The sequence below is a fragment of the Lycium barbarum genome, chromosome 6 (genome assembly GCF_019175385.1).
Source record: "Lycium barbarum isolate Lr01 chromosome 6, ASM1917538v2, whole genome shotgun sequence".
Taxonomy (NCBI): domain Eukaryota; kingdom Viridiplantae; phylum Streptophyta; class Magnoliopsida; order Solanales; family Solanaceae; genus Lycium; species Lycium barbarum.
In genome coordinates, this window is record NC_083342.1 from 76,018,601 (window position 1) to 76,035,787 (window position 17,187).

General features: G+C 39.9%; 1 long non-coding RNA gene across 1 annotated transcript; it reads left to right on the forward strand.

Moving 5' to 3' along the window:
• The first annotated feature begins 752 nt into the window (after positions 1–752).
• On the forward strand, positions 753–3,992 carry LOC132599752 (uncharacterized). The gene is made up of 3 exons (XR_009566990.1): positions 753–1,166; positions 2,552–2,604; positions 3,601–3,992. It is a non-coding gene; the product is annotated as an uncharacterized LOC132599752 (long non-coding RNA).
• Positions 3,993–17,187: the final 13,195 nt, after the last annotated feature.

A 17,187-nucleotide genomic window follows, 5' to 3' on the forward strand; every position in this document is an offset into this window, starting at 1 on the left:
AAGTTGTGCGACTTCATAGTGCGGTCTAAATCCCGAAGGGGACATTCATATGGTCTTTCTCTTACCTATGCATTTTACATTTAAATTTGCGAGTCTCGAAGGAGACAAATGAAAAGGGTTTGATTTCATACATGACGTCTGTTACACTCCATAATAATCCGTGCTACTGTGTTAAAACAAGAAAGAATGAGTTAAGAAGGTTCAAGGAAAGTTAATCGAGTTAGTAAGAATATCGTTATATATATGGTTGTCTTAAGTATCTCGAGGTGACATGGTAACCTAAAGGATTTGAAATCGCGTTATGAGTATGTATATGAGGTAATGCGAGTGACCTTTTAAAGTATTTGAGATTATTAGTAATGATATAGAAGATGGACAAAATATATGAACATACTTTTGCGATTGGAGTTTCGTCGAAGCTGTGTGAGTTCTCTAATTATGTTTAAGGTTATTGTGATTCTCTGGACCTTTCGAGATGTGTATATGGATATTTATTGATGTATACAAGTGTGTATATGTATGCATAAGAGGTTACATGAGGGTGGAAGAGGATTAGAAGTTAAACGAAATGAATCGGAACAACTTCAATAAAATCTCGGACTCGATTTTAGTCTATATTGTAGGAGGCATATCTCCTAGTATATGAGGAGTTTTAAGGTGTTTCAAAAGCCTAAAATGAAGTTCATCGAGTCTAGTTTTCAATGAAACAAACCGCTTGTCAAAACGATATCGGGGTATGAGATATGGACGATGCAAGTTGGATGAGCGGGGATTAAGACTTAAATGTTCACAATTTTTCAATTGTGGCCGTGTGGGCCCCACAAACACAAGGCAAAAATCAGATTTTTGCCCATGCTCAGTTGGGGGAACGTGCAAGACCCCTTGGGCAGAAAAATATCCAACTTTGTTGACCAAAAGTTGCATGCCAACTCATTTTCCCCAATGCCACAAATTGAACAAGAGAGAGAAGCTCTCATCTTCTCCAACTAGAGAAAGAGAGCCACGGCTATGGCAGCTCCTCCACCACCAAAAAAAATCAGTTTTCTTCCTCAAATCAACTCCTCATCTAGTGTACAAGAACGTGTAGTAGTTGTTGGAAAGAAACAAGGGGGTGTAGCACCTCAATAGGGTTGAAGATTCGGCCAAAGTGAAGAACAAGTTGTAAGGTAAGAATGTTTATTGTTCTTGTGTTGCATGATGATTTGAATGTATAGTTCATGAAGGTTGTTGTTGGATTGTTGTTGTAGTTGAAGTAGAGAGTGAGCCGTGAGTGTTGGGGAAGCCATGGTTGGTTTCATTTTGTATGTATTGTTGGTGAATTGAATGGGTGTCAACATATGTAAATGAACAAAGATTGTAGAAGTTGGTTTATGATGTTGTATGTTGGTATTGGACTGTTTTGTGAGGGAGTTAGTGAACTGTTTTTACTTGATATTTTGATTGTTATTATCATGAATTTCATGATGGAAATGAAGGTGTTTAATGGTTGGAGTTGAAACTAAAATCGTTTGTGAGTTGTTGTAAGGATTATAGAAATGACGATGTAGTTTAGTTGTGTACGAATTGATGTTGTATTTGTCGTGTGGATAGCTGGTCATAACCTACTGAAAATATATGAAAAGAAGGCATGAAATAATGTGTAAGAATCATAGGTGGTTTGCTTAGTATGTTCGTAAATGTTTGCAAGAATTCCGAACATTGTTTAGGGACTGTTTTGGACATGTTATTGGACTGTTTTGGACATGTTGTGGTAATGGACTGTTTTCTAAAAAGTTTAAATGAGCCATGTGTTGTAGGCTTTAATGGAATCATGTTTAATCTCCTTGTACATGTATTGGAAATGGATTGAATGTGTTGTGGTTTGGATGAATGGATGAAAATCATGAAGTTGTTATAGTTGTGTTGAAGCCGTGTAAAGGGGCTGTTTTAGGGGAAATTATGGACTGTTTTGTGCCAAGTTTTGATTGTTGTTGTTATGAACATTGTGGTATATTGTATGTATGTTGAATATGTGAATTTAGGTGTTAAAGAAACAAATCAAATTGAAGTACGCAAGCAGTCCAAAACAGTGGACTGTTTTAAGGTTAGAAGCAAATTAGTGAATGTTGAATATTGATTGTTGCTATGAACGTGTAGTGAAAGTGAAGTTTAATGATTCAAGTTGAAATTGAAATGGTTTGTGGGCTGTTATAAGAATAAAGATGATGCTGAAACAGTTCCGATAATCGCATAAGTAATGTTGTAAACGTGTTGTTGTCGTTGTAATTGAAGTTGGAAAATTGCGAAATAGAAATTGTAGTGTTGTGTGTGCTGTTTGGCCGTGAGTATGGGACAGTTTTGAATGATGTATGGACTGTCCAAAGTCCCTTAAATCATGTTTATACAAGTTTGGATTGATACATGAAAGAATGACTAGCAATATTAGCTTGTAGCACTAGTTGGTTTGAATGCGAACGAAACGTCGTCTAAATGTTAGAAAGGGATTGTGAGTGTCAAAATACGTATCGAATTCCCTCGTAAACTAATCATAGCTTGTGATATCTTGATATAGGATAAGTACCATTGGGCAGCAAGTACAAGTTATTATACGACTAAACGCTAAAGGTATGTAAAGCTTATTCCTTCTTTTCTTGGCATGTCCTAGACGTAAGTATGAAACGATATGAACCTTGGGGTAAATTCTATTCTCTAGTTCCATGCATGACTTATGATTCTATATTTCCTTAATGCTATTGTCACGAGCCTACTACATGATTGACTAATGAATGATGTATAGAAGTTCCTACTCTTAAAAGAATGGCATGAATAGAAGTATACTTGATTTTCAAAAGCTACATCATGAAAATTGATACATGTACATGAAAGCTGAAACATTCCTTGCTATGGCTTATAATGAGAGTTGAAAAGAATTGAATATGATTATTATCCCAATACTTTAGAGCTGGTTAGTTGCTTATCTATTGAGTCTCAAAAGATGCATTGCATATATGTGGTTGCTTATTATTCTGCTCGTGCTTATCGCTATATCCTTCACTGAGTCCCGGGCCAGGACACGTTCTCGTGCGCACATCTACCATATTATTACCGAGTCCCTCATTAAAGGGCCGGGACACGTACATGTTTATGTTTATGATGCTATGACTATATTCACCGAGTCTCTCACTAGAGGGTCGGGACACGTTATATATATATGATGATATGATGATGTGATGATATGATGATATGGAGATGGTGGCCAGGAGGGCATATATATTCCTTATTACCGAGTCCCTTACGAAAGGGCCGGGACACGTCTATGTGCATGTTTATGATACTATGATTTTAATTACCGAGCCCCTCACTAGAGGGCCGGGACACGTATATATGTTATATACAGAATGATTATGCAGCTTTGATTACAAAACACTATATGGACATTGATATGAGAATGATACAGATGAAGTATGTTCAAAGGCAAGTCTTTATGAAATTCTGTTAGTTGCATTGAGTCCCATACATCTTATCTCAGTATGAGTCTATCACTATGTTTCATGCTTTACATGATCAGTACATATTCCGTACTGACCCCCTTTCTTCGGGGGGCTGCGTTCATGCCCGCAGGTACAGACGTTCATTTCGGAGATCCGCCAGCTTAGGACACTTATTCAGCTATTTTGACTGCTCCTTTGTTCCGGAGCCTAGCTTGTGGTATAACTCCCTTATGTTGAATTCATATGAGTTTATTTGGGTACGGCGGGGCCCTGTCCCGCCATATGATACGGTCATTACTCTTAGAGGTCTGTGGACATTTGTGTGGGTCTGTTTATGGTTGTTGACGCGTTTTATGATTATGACATATGTTTGGGGCGTACCCATTCGTAATGGCAGCCTTGTCGGCTTGCATATATATGTATGTTTGGTATGTTGCATATCGTGGCAGCCTTGTCGGCTTGCGTAGAAAAATATATGTTGTTGTTTAAAAATTGTAACTCCTCAGGAGACAGGTGCCTACGACATACAAAAAAAATATTTTGACAGCTTTAAAACAACACCATACCTTTTTATACAAATAAGTTCATGACATACTAGTTATAAATGATTATAGTTAACAAGTGACATGAGTGTCCAATTCGGGCACTAGTCACGGCCTACGGGGTTGGGTCGTGACAACGTCCATAATAGTTTTTTTTTAGATGATTTCATGACGCGACTGAGCGTGCTATATAACATATGGCCTCGGCTTAAGTCCGAGTGTGCTATGGCCTCAGTTTATCTCTGAGTGTGCTATGGCCTCAACTTATGTCTGAGCGTGCTAGGCCTCAGTTTATGTTACGCCAATTGAGTTGTGCATATGGTTTCACTAATAATTTCGAGAAAAATTAGTTTTATACTAAAGGAAACATAAAGTTAGATTTTTAAAACTACTCCGAAGGGGAGTGCGAGATTTTACTATTTAGATTTTCAAAACCACTCCGAAGGGGGGTGCGAGATTTTACTATTTAGATTTTCAAAACCACTCCGAAGGGGGTGCGAGATTTTACTATTTAGATTTTCAAAACCACTCCGAAGAGGGGTGCGAGATTTTACTATTTCGTTTCATTTACGATTTATGTTTACACTCCATAACATCACTTCTTTGTATTGATATTCGTGGATTAGGTTGTGTTGACGCCATCATTATTATTATGCCGGAAGCGGCATGCCCAAAGGGGCCATCATTATTATTATGTCGGAAACGGCATGCCCGAAGGGGCCATCATTATTATTATGCCCGAAGGGGCCATCATTATTATTATGCCGAAAGCGGCATGCCCGAAGGGGCCATCATTTTTATTATGCCGGAAGCGGCATGCCCGAAGGGGCCATCATTATTATTATGTCGGAAGAGGCATGCCCGAAGGGGCCATCATTATTATTATGTCGGGACCGTCATTCCCGAAGGGGCCATCATCATTATTATGCCGGAAGCGGCATGCCCGAAGGGGCCAGCATTATTATTATGTCGGAAGAGGCATGCCCGAAGGGGCCAGCATTATTATTATGTCGGGACCGTCATGCCCGAAGGGGCCATCATCATTATTATGCCGGAAGCGGCCGTCCGAAGGGACTATTGTGATACCAAATTTATATTGTGTATTCTAGAATTTGCATATGCGGTAATTATATTGTGCATGCTAGAATTTGGGTAAAGGCCACAAGACTTGGTTCAGAATGCTGTTCCAGGTTACTCCCGGGTTGCTTCTAAACTTGTTTACTGTTATGCTTCTCCTTGTTTGTGATTCAGTAATGCTTTACATATTCAGTACATATTCCGTACTGACCCCCTTTCTTCGGGGGCTGTGTTTCATGCCATGCAGGTACACCCAGATGAGTAGAAGACTTTGCTAGAAGGTGTTCCCGCGGGATTGGCGAGCTCCATCTCAGTTCGGAGTGTTGCCGGGTCAAAGTACTTATGTCATGGTATTTTGTATATGTTAGAGACTTTGCAGACAGTGTCCTGTGGATAGGGCATCAAGAAGTGCGAATCATTTGTGTACGTTAAAAGAGCATGTATTTTAGATGATTTCAATTGGGTTAAAGTACTTATTTGATTGAAATTTACATGATCGTTATAAGGATAAGGATCTCTATGTGAAAAAGTTTCATGTTTTTAAAAGTTTTTGAAATGACAGGTTTTGGTAAAGCGAACGTTTAAGGGTTCGCTCGACTCTGATGAGAGTCGGGTGCCTATCATGCCCTATCAAGATGAGGGTGTGACAAAGTGGTATCAGAGCAGGACGTCCTAGGGGTTGTCTGCAAAGTCGTGTCTAGTAGAGTCTTGCTTATCGGTGTGTTGTGCACCACATCTATAAACAGGAGGCTACGAGACATTAATAGGGTGTTATTCTTTCTTTCATATCTAAGATCGTGCGATAGAGCCCAGTCGTAGGAAATGAAGTCCCTTGTACTAACCTTTGATTTCAGCTAAAGGACGACATCGACAGAAGAAAGCGACCGATGACATTAACAGTTACAATGTACAGTGGTAAGTAACGGTGCGGAAGAGGCATGTTGGATAAGGTAAGAATATTGAAATATGATTGAAATGTCAAGTTGGGGGGATGAAAGTGAAAGTGAATATTGAAGATTGAAAAGGGTAAAATAGTAATTGTAAAGGGAAGGACGTATTACGAAAATGTCTCGGAATCTGTAAGACTTCGACTTGCTCCAGATCATGTAATGAAGGCCATGCGGTGAGGTGGATGCGATTATATCGGCATTAATGCACTGAATTTCATCGAAGTTTCGAGGTTAAGCGTGCTAAGTTGAGAGAAATATTAGGATGGGTGACCCCCTGGGAAGTGTGCAAGAAATCCTATAGATTTAGACATAAGAGACAAATGGGAAGCTAGAGTAGTCTAAGGGAAATTAGAGTATACGGAATGGCTGGAAACCTTAAGAGGTCGCATAGGACGAGGCGGACATGAAAATAAAGGAGTATCTTATAGCCACACTGGATCGACAAGTGAAGATTGCGTACCAAAGACGTGGCTTCAGTTAAGATACCGTGGCGAAACAATAATAGAGAGGAAATGACCTGGAAAGCCGAAGAAAATATGAAGAAGAAGTACCCCCACTTATTCCCTATGCCTACAGGTAATCTGAATTTCCAAAGCGGATATGTGGATTGACGAATGAGCTGTATGCGATAGCTATAAAAGAGATCTACCCGAAGTGTTATAAGACCCCATAAGATCAGTTGAACATTCGAGGACGAATGTTCTAAAGGGGGGGAGGATGTTATATCCCGCATTTTGTACATTCAGATAAATCAAGACAATTGTAAGAAGTTAAGGACAAGGCTATATTTTGATCTTGTTTAATACACAAGTTGTTTATGAATTTTTTTGATGTGGAAATATTAAGAAAGGCTAGGGGTAAAAAGGGAAATTCACAAGGTGGCTCATGGAAATATTAAGGAAAGTTTGGGGTTAAGAGTGATTTAAGGAAACTTGAAATTCTTGAAATAAATGGGCCAAGTGGCCGTGTAATAGGGAGTGGGCCTTGGCCCACATGGATCCATTATATAATTAAATAGAAGATGACTAATTCATTATATTTATCATCTTCATCAATTAGGAAGCTTGTAGAAGAAACTTGAAAAAAAAAAAAGAGAAGGCATTCGGCCAAAGGCCTAGCCGAACAAGGGGCAAGAAAAATTGATCACAAAAAAATAATTTCTTCTAGTTAAACAACCAATTGGAAGGTCCCTAGCAAAGTGAAGTAATCTTCTTTTTCATATGTTATGAATGTTTTGTACATGTTGTAGTGTGTGGAAATGGATGGAAACCATGAATTTAGTGTGTTGGAGTGGTGGCCGTGCATATGTGTGTTATGTAGGAATGATGAACCAATTATTTTATCTAGTGTTTTGGTTGTTGTTGTTGTGGATTCTATGTTGATAATGAAAGTTTGATGATTCTAGTTGAAGTTGTAAGTGTTGGAGAGTTGTTTTAGAAGCTAATGTGATTTGAATGTAGTTTCTTGTATTTATGGAAAATAGTGTTGTTAGTGTGTGAATTGTTGGTGTAGTTCATGAATTTGAAGGAAGGAAATGTGTTGTTATTGTTCTTGTTGCATTTGGAAGGTTTCGGGTGGAGTGGAATATTGGTTAGACTATCTTGTATGTTATGCAGATTGTTTGAAGTGTTCTTGAATATTGTTTGAATGGTTTCGGATTAGTACTTAAATATGTGAGCAATTATGAATTGAACATAAATGAAACGCCGTCGAAGTTTGTAGAAAGAAGTCACTAATATTAGAATGCGTTTTAAATTGATTGTTGATATTGTTAGAATGACTGTTGGTATTGTTGTTGATAATTTGGCCGAGTTGAATTCTCGGATTTGTTGTTGATGATTTAGCCGAGTTGGATTCTCGGGGTTAGTTGTATTTACAGGGGAAATGCTGCCGAAATTTCTGTAAATAAAGTGTTGGTTTAGAATTGGACTCTTAAGTGTTTATGGCTAATGTTTGGTATATACCAATATTGTTGTAGATCTTGTGAAGCCAAAGACTTAAGTTCGGATTAGCGTAGGAAGCGGGCAAGGTATGTAAGGCTTACCCTTTCTTTCTTTTGGCATGTCCTAGAGCTAAGTAAGTTATGATACGTATCTTGGGGTAACTCTATTCTTGATTCCGAGCTTGTTTACGATTCTTATTCACTTCTTGATGTGAGTATGCTTAGTATAGTCGAGATTATCATATGATTGAATAACGAGCAAAGCATAAAGAGTTCTTGTTTTTTTAAAAGAGTTCTATAAGTATTAATGTCCCTAACTTTCGTAGACAGTCTCGGATTGCTTTAAAAACGTTCGTAGAGGTTTCTATAATGAATATCGTTCCTAACTTTCATATGCTAACTCGGATTGTTTTGGAAACGTAGCGTACCGATATCCATAATGAATCCATTCCTAGATGTAGGATATCCTGAGTTCTTTGACCTCTTATGCCCGAAGGGGCATTCTCAAGTTGTGCGACTTCATAGTGCGATCTAAATCCCGAAGGGGACATTCAAAAGGTCTTTCTCTTACCTATGCATTTTACATTTAAATTTGTGAGTCTCGAAGGAGACAAATGAAAAGGGTTTGATTTCATACATGACATCCATAATAGTTTTTTTTAGATGATTTCATGACGCGACTGAGCGTGCTATATAACATATGGCCTCGGCTTAAGTCCGAGTGTGCTATGGCCTCAGCTTATCTCTGAGTGTGCTATGGCCTCAACTTATGTCTGAGCGTGCTATATAACATATGGACTCCGTTTATGTTATGTCAATTGAGTTGTGCATATGGTTTCACTAATAATTTCGAGAAAAATCAGTTTTATACTAAAGGAAACATAAAGTTAGATTTTTAAAACCACTCCGAAGGGGGGTGCGAGATTTTACTATTTAGATTTTCAAAACCACTCCGAAGGGGGGTGCGAGATTTTACTATTTAGATTTTCAAAACCACTCCGAAGGGGGTGCGAGATTTAACTATTTAGATTTTCAAAACCACTCCGAAGGGGGGTGCGAGATTTTACTATTTCGTTTCATTTACTATGTGTATAACTACTTTTCGTCCTAGAGTTCCAGATTCCTGATAGTAGGGAGCACACCTTCATCGCCATTACTTATAAATACTCGATTATCCACCTCTTTGGACTTCCGCTCGCCACTCTTATATAATAACCTACGGCAAAACTGATTGTCGACTTTCCTTGAATCGCCCAATAAACCTTACTCCTACTAAACCTCGAATGTAACCCATTCTAATCCTTCGGACTGCTAATCGTCTTTCTCGCAATCGTTCTTCATGCCATGCCAAATCCATAACTCCTCTAAAACAACGCATCCCACTTATTGTCTATTTACGATATTTCCTTTCCACGCTTCTTCCTGTTAGGTGTACCAAGTTAAATGACCCGATTTTGACAAATTTTGGCGGAGTCTCCTTTACAATTCTCACTATCCAAAATCTGCACGCAACAAATACTAACAATGCCTCACAGGGCATACATATGTGTACGACATATTCCAGCCACCCAGGGCTCCCAATTTCAGGTAACAGAACAAATATATCAAAACTTACCTCTATGACTTTCCATATCATCACTCACCTTCTTCCGTCGTATGTAAGGCTTATATAGGGAATCTCATTTCCTAAGACTTGGCTCTATCGCACGATCTAAGACAGAAAGAAGGTCAACAATCCCTAGATGCCCTGCAGCCTCCTGTTTATAAATGTGGCCGACTTTACACCCATAAACAGGACTCTACTGGACACGACTTTGCAGACAACCCCTAGGACGACCTGCTCTGATACCAATTTGTCACACCCTAATCTTGATCAGGGCATGATGGGCACCCGACCCTTATTTAGGGCCGAGCGAACCCGCTGACTCTTTATTACACATATAATCTCTTAGAACTCTTAAATCAAATAACACTGAATTACATAGTAAAGGCTCTCAAAAACATTCCTTCCGTCGTTCTCAAGTCAAGCAAAATCTGTAATCATACAGAATCTGTAACAATATGCATAATGGTACGTTGGCTTACAGAGCCGCTTACAAGACTGACTTTCTATACCCACGACTCTGTCTGCAAAGTCTCTAACATCAATCAGAAATCATAACACATATACTCTGACTCGGCAACACTCCTGAAGGAAATGGAGCTCGCCAATCCCGCTGAAACACCTTCTAGCAAAGTCTTCTACTCATCTGGATGTACCTGCGTGGCATGAAACGCAGCCCCCAAAGAAAGGGGGTCAGTACGGAATATGTACTGAGTATGTAAGGCATGAAATACAGAAAACATAAACATAACCGGAACAACGTACAAAAAGTAAGTACATTAGCCAGAATACCAAGGTGCTTATTTTCCGAACGTAAATAATGCATACCGATGTCATATGTCAGAAGAGGTAAAGAAAATGAGTAAATCCTCCAGAGTACCAAAATACTTACTTTCCAAACACAGATCATGCGTGCCGACATCATATGTCATCATATACATATACATATAACAGATCCCGGCCCTCTAGTGAGGGACGTGGTGGATGGAGTCGTCATGTATACTGACATCATACATCATATATGCATATAACTGATAGTGCTGTGGGACGTACAACCCGATCCATATATCAATATAATAGTGCCGAGGAACGTACGACCCGATCCATAAATATAATATATTAGTGCCGAGGAACGTTCGGCCCGATCCATAAATATAATATATTAGTGCTGAGGAACGTTCGACCCGATCCACAAATATAATATATTAGTACCGAGGAACGTTTGGCCCGATCCATAAATATAATATATTAGTGCCGAGGAACGTTCGGGCCCGATCTATAAATATATTGCTGCGAAACGTGCAGCCCGATCCATATATATATTGTTGCGGAACGTGAAGCCCGATCCGTATATGTCACGACCCAGCTAGGGGCCGCGACGGGTACCCAGAGCGATTACCGAGCACCGCTTACTCTACTGCTTGTCTCGCTCATTTAATACTCTTTTATCAATTTTACATACCAATTGTAGGAAAATCATATTTAATCGAAACATAAGTACTTTATATACATTTGCCTCCTGGCCATCAAAATAATATACATACATATGAAAACCTCTTGTGAGACCATCTAACCCACACTGCGTATCTACGAGCCTCTACTAACATAATGAATACATAGACGGAACAAGACTCCGTCATGCCCAAAATATGCATATATGAATGTCCATCAAAAGAATAGCCATAAGCACCTCCGAGCAATGGAGTGCTATCTATCAGCTAACAGTTACTGAGGACCTGGGCCAAGCTCTCCTCCCTGTCTACCTGTGGGCATGAACACAGCGTCCGAAGAAAGGACGTCAGTACGAATATTGTACCGAGTATGAGAGGCATAATTAATGAAAGGAAACATCAATAATATGAGGGTAACGTCAACATGAGACATCCGGATCTGACTGATAATCATAAATGAAGTAATGCATGCTATCTTACTCATACTCATCATCATGACATGTATGCATCATATGCAAGCTGCCCGTCCATGTCGGAACAGTGTGATAATCAATAATATTAGTCCGCGTCCAGGCCTCCCGCGTCCGGGGTACCATCTCATGCCGCCTACTAGTGGCGTCTGCCCACGCCCGTAGGTCGTGGTGTATCCGTATCGCCGCTTACCGAAGCAGTGTCTGCCCGGCCAACTAGGCCCGGTGTGAAATGCTCATGACATGCTCAATGTAAATGCTCATAGTAATATGCTTATCATAAAATACTTATCTCATATAGACATTCATAGGCATAAGCTTTTAACTTCTTAGAATGTAAGAACTCATGAAAGGAATAGGGATTCAAGCTAAAAGATTCATGCCATTAGAAAGAAGGACTAGCCTCACATACCTTTGTCGTTTAGCTAAGATATCGCTCACTTGTTCTCCGTCGATCTCACGTCGTTACCTTCATAAGAGAATCCGTATCAACATTAGTAAACTAACTACAAGAAAGCATCGCTAATTCTAGGAAAAGTCGGACAACGCTTCCTTTGCTCATACCATTTTTCTCATGTTTTATATCAACTCCCAACATTCATAATATTACTCGCAATATCGTCATCGACAATCGTCATTTACGTACATTTGGCAAAATCCACCATTTTCCTCCAATTTTCCCTTATGTCTACTTCTAGCTCATCCTTGCGTTTTCATGCATTTAATGCTTGTTTCATGATATAAACATCATTTATAATGTATTAGTACTCACAACACTTCAATATTCATAGTTCAATTCCACTATCATTCATTTATGTCACTATTCACTCAATAATGACCCATTTCTATGTTCTTCTACATTTCAAGTGTCGAAGCTTTCCAATACTTCAAAAAACATGGAATAATCATGAAACTTACCTTGGATGATGGTTGAAAGATCCTTAAGTTGAAATACTTCAATTAACCAAAACCCTAGTTCCACCCTTTGTGGGATTTCTTGACTTAGATGATCCTTTGATGTGTTCTTACACTTATTTTTATGAATTTGGTGTTGATAATCTTGATATCTCCTTTGATTCTCTTGAATTCTTGTGGAGGAAATATTTGGAGAGTTCTAGAATGTTCTTGAGTTGTGTGGAAGGAAATGACGTGAATTGAGGCTTAAGTTCTCTTTTAATAATTCAAAATCTGGTCTTTAGTGAAAAATTGTCGGGATGAACAGTGGTCGTAAATTGCAGTTTACGGACCGTATTGTGGTTTACAGTCCGTCCTCCATGGTCATTTTTAATCATCCCAGAAACAGAAAGTTTGGCTGAGGAACATGGCAGTTCACGACCTAGTTTACGGTCCGTAAACCAGTTTACGGGCCGTAAACTGGGTCGTATTTAACCATATTCAACATTTACAGAAAGTTGTGATTTTTGACAAGCTGGAGGACGATTGCACTATACGGTCCGTAAATCACTTTACGGGCCGTATAGTGCCATATACGACCACTGGACAGAAAAATTTCCGCGACTTTCTCATTTTCCAAAAATTCTTAATTAGCCATTCCCGACTTAATAAAACATCATTCACTCAAACTCTTCATCATTCCACTCATCATACAAGTACGGAGAAATTTCCGAGGTGTAACATTCTCCCCCCCTTTTGGAACATTCGTCCTCGAATGTTCGACACTTGGGAATTCTAGAAATTTTTTGCCAGAGTTTCCTTTGTAATTTGGACACTACCTTTCCATTACAACAACCCACAATATCTTCGCCTCACAGGGCTATATCACAATATCAACACATTTATGGCCACACACGACCAAAAACATAAAATTAAAACATACATACCTTACACCATCGACGTCTCATCTTGAATCTCTTCTGGGGATTGGAACAAATGGGGGTACATAGATTTCATCTTCTCCTCCGCTTCCCAAGTCATTTCTTCCCGATTATTGTTCCGCCATAGAACTTTGACTGAAGCAACCTCTTTATTCCGAAGCCTTCGTACTTGTCTATCCAAAATGGAAATGGGAATTTCCTCGTATGTTAGCGTCTCTGTTACTTGCACATCATCAACCGGAACTATTCTCGTTGGGTCTCCAATACACTTGCGGAGCATCGAAACATGGAATACTGGATGCACGGATTCGAGCTCTGAAGGCAAGTCCAATTCGTAGGCTACTCGACCCACCTTGCAGGTAATTTTATAAGGTCCGACGTATCTTGGACTCAATTTCCCCCTTTTACCAAATCTCATCACTCCCCTCATCGGCGATACCTTCAGGAACACCCAATCGCCCACTTGAAATTCCAAGTCTCGTCGGCGATTATCTGCATAAGACTTTTGGCGACTTTGAGCTGTTATCAGTCGGTCTCGAATCACCTTAAACTTTTCAACTGCTTGTTGGATGAAGTCGGGGCCTATCAATTGTACTTCTCCGGTTTCAAACCATCCAATTGGAGATCTGCATTTCCTTCCATATAAGGCTTAATACGGGGCCATTTGAATACTGGAATGATAGCTGTTATTATAGGCAAATTCAATAAGAGGCAAATTCTCATCCCAGCTACCACCAAAGTCCAGCACACACGCTTGTAGCATATCTTCCAAGGTCTGAATAGTACGCTCGGCTTGTCCGTCGGTCTGCGGATGGAATGCCGTGCTGAGCTTAACTTGAGTACCTAGACCTTCTTGAAAGGACTTCCAGAACTTGGCTGTGAACTGTGCCCCTCTGTCTGTGATAATGGCCAAAGGAATACCGTGAAGTCGTACAATCTCCTTGAGATACAATTTAGCATAATCTTCCGCTGAATATGTGGTTCTAACGAGGAGAAAATGAGCTGCTTTCGTGAGTCTATCCACGATCACCCATATAGAGTCACACTTCCCTCGCGTACGGGGTAATCCTACCACAAAATCCATGTTAATTTCTTCCCATTTCCACGTAGGAATTTCCATTGCTTGCAATAAGCCTCCTGGCTTTTGATGCTCAGCCTTCACTTGCTGGCAATTTGGGCATTGTGCTACAAATTCTGCTATGTCTCGCTTCATGCCATCCCACTAATATATCGATTTAAGATCATGGTACATCTTAGTTGCACCTGGATGAATAGAATACCGGGAATAGTGTGCTTCCTCTAAAATCCGTTGGCGCAAGTTTGCCACATTCGGTACACATAGCCGACCTCGATATCTAAGAACCCCTTCTATGGAAACTTCGAATGGAGACTTTTCCTTTTCCTGAGATAGATCTCGATAGTGGCTTAACTGAGGATCTTCATATTGTTGTTCCTTCACTTCTAGATTCAATGAAGAAACTGTGGGGTTATTGATGCTAATACTTGCATCTCCTGAATCAATGGGCCGTACGACGAGACTTGCTAACCGATGGACCTCACGAACCATTTCTCGCTTTTCCGAAGGAACTCCACATAAACTACCCATCGATCGGCGGCTAAATGCATCTGCTACTATATTCGCCTTTTCTGGATGATATAGGATGTTCACATCATAATCCTTCAGTAATTCTAACCATCTCCTTTGCCGCAGGTTCAACTCTTTCTGTTTGAAAATATATTGAAGGCTTTTTTGATCCGTAAAGATGTCCACGTGCACACCATCTAAGTAGTGTCTCCATATTTTCAATGCATGAATAACCGCAGCTAGCTCAAGATCATGAGTGGGATAATTCTGTTCACGTTTTCGCAACTGTCTCAAAGCATATGCAATAACTTTTCCATTCTGCATCAATACGCATCCTAATCCCACACCTGAGGTGTCACGACCCAACCCCGTAGGCAATGACTAGTGCCCGAGTTGGACACTCATATTATCTGTTAACTATAATAATTTATAATCAGCATGTCATGATCTCATTTGTATAAAAAGGTAGAGTGTTATTTTAAAGCTGCCAAGTTTTGTATGTCTTAGGCACCTGTCTCCTGAGGAGTTGCACTTTTTAAACAACAACATGTATATATTCCTACGCAAGCCGACAAGGCTGCCACGATATGCAAAATACCAAACATACATATATATGCAAGCCGACAAGGCTGCCATTACGAATGGGTACGCCCCAAACATAAGTCATAGTCGTAATGTCACGACCCAACCCCGTGGGCCGCGACCAGTGCCCTAGCTGGGCACCTATACGTACCCGATACCCAAATTAGCATATTATCAGAATAATATTATAATAATATTAGTGGATGCCACAGAATTTATCACAAAAAGCAGACTTGGCACACATAGGCCGATAAGGCCATCATAGAACAAAGTATCCCAAACATATGTACAGAACCCACACAGATGTATCCACAGACCTCTACAGAACATATCATAATCATAAGACGGGACAGGGCCCCGTCATACCCTGAACAAAGTACATATCCAGATAACAGTGACAGACTGTACCAAAAGATGGGCTCTGTAGAAGAGAGCGCCCTAAAATAGCAGAAATGGGATCCTAAACGTGCGGATCAGCAAACCTGTCGTCCGTACCTGCGTGGCATGAAAACGCAGCCCCCGAAGAAAGGGGGTCAGTACGAAATATGTACTGAATATGTAAAGCGGAATCACAGAAGTCAAATCATAATGATTACAGAAAATGGGTACAAAATCCAGAGTGTCAAATGCATATTTCCAAATCAGACAGAATGTGTACAGAAACATATGTCATATCATATCCGATCCCTGCCACGGGACTCGGCAGACAGAACGTGGTCACCCTCCCGACACTGGTGCCACAATACAGAGGAATCAGAAAAGGGGGCGTGGCCCCGTATCATAAAATGTCATATCAGAATGGCCATAACAGATCAGATCAGAATAGGCGGACATGGCACATCATACTCCACAGACCCATGTACGCGTATACCTGCCCCCTCACATCGGGGCGCGGCGAACAATGCAGAGAATTACGCTTGACAACATATCCTGGCCCGGGCTCAGTGTGGGAAACATTGGGACATCCACGAATGGAGTAGTGAGAGACTAATGCAATTTAAAAATATAATAAATGTTTTCAAAGACTCGATGAAGCGTATCAACGACAAACAAATCCAATGGGGTCGGACGGAATCATAATAAATGTATTTCGGATATCATAATAAATTACAGAAGTATAACTTTCCCGAAGTCATTCCGAGTGTCAAAATAATTTATAATATTTAACAGAATATTTAAAATAATATTCGTTAAGCGATTAGTAGGGTAATTAAAACATTTCTTTCAAAAATCGCTTAAAAAGGAAGCTTTAACACATTAGGGGCAAAACCGTAAATAGCGGGCCCGCCTTGGGACAAACAAGGCGGCGGGCTCAAATTGTGCCCTCTAAGCATATAGTATCACCTAAAAAGGTTATACAAACATTCTATGACTTTCTGAATAATTTAGAGCAAAATTGCATAATTTCAGAAAAAGCGTATCAAAATAGTTCAATTCTACTGAAGGAAAAACTGAAATTTTGTCTTGCGGATTCCGAGGGCCAAGAGGTCCTTCGAGGCCCGGATCCGACCCTAACACACTAGGGGCATGCCAAGGGAAGAATTGGGGTTGCTTTACATACCTTTCGAGCTCCTTAAGCCTTTCCAAACTCACTTCCCGTTTCGTCGAAAAACTGCAATTGGTCAAGTTTACCAATTGTGAATTATTAATGCCATTATTTCAACTTTAAGCATATTTGGC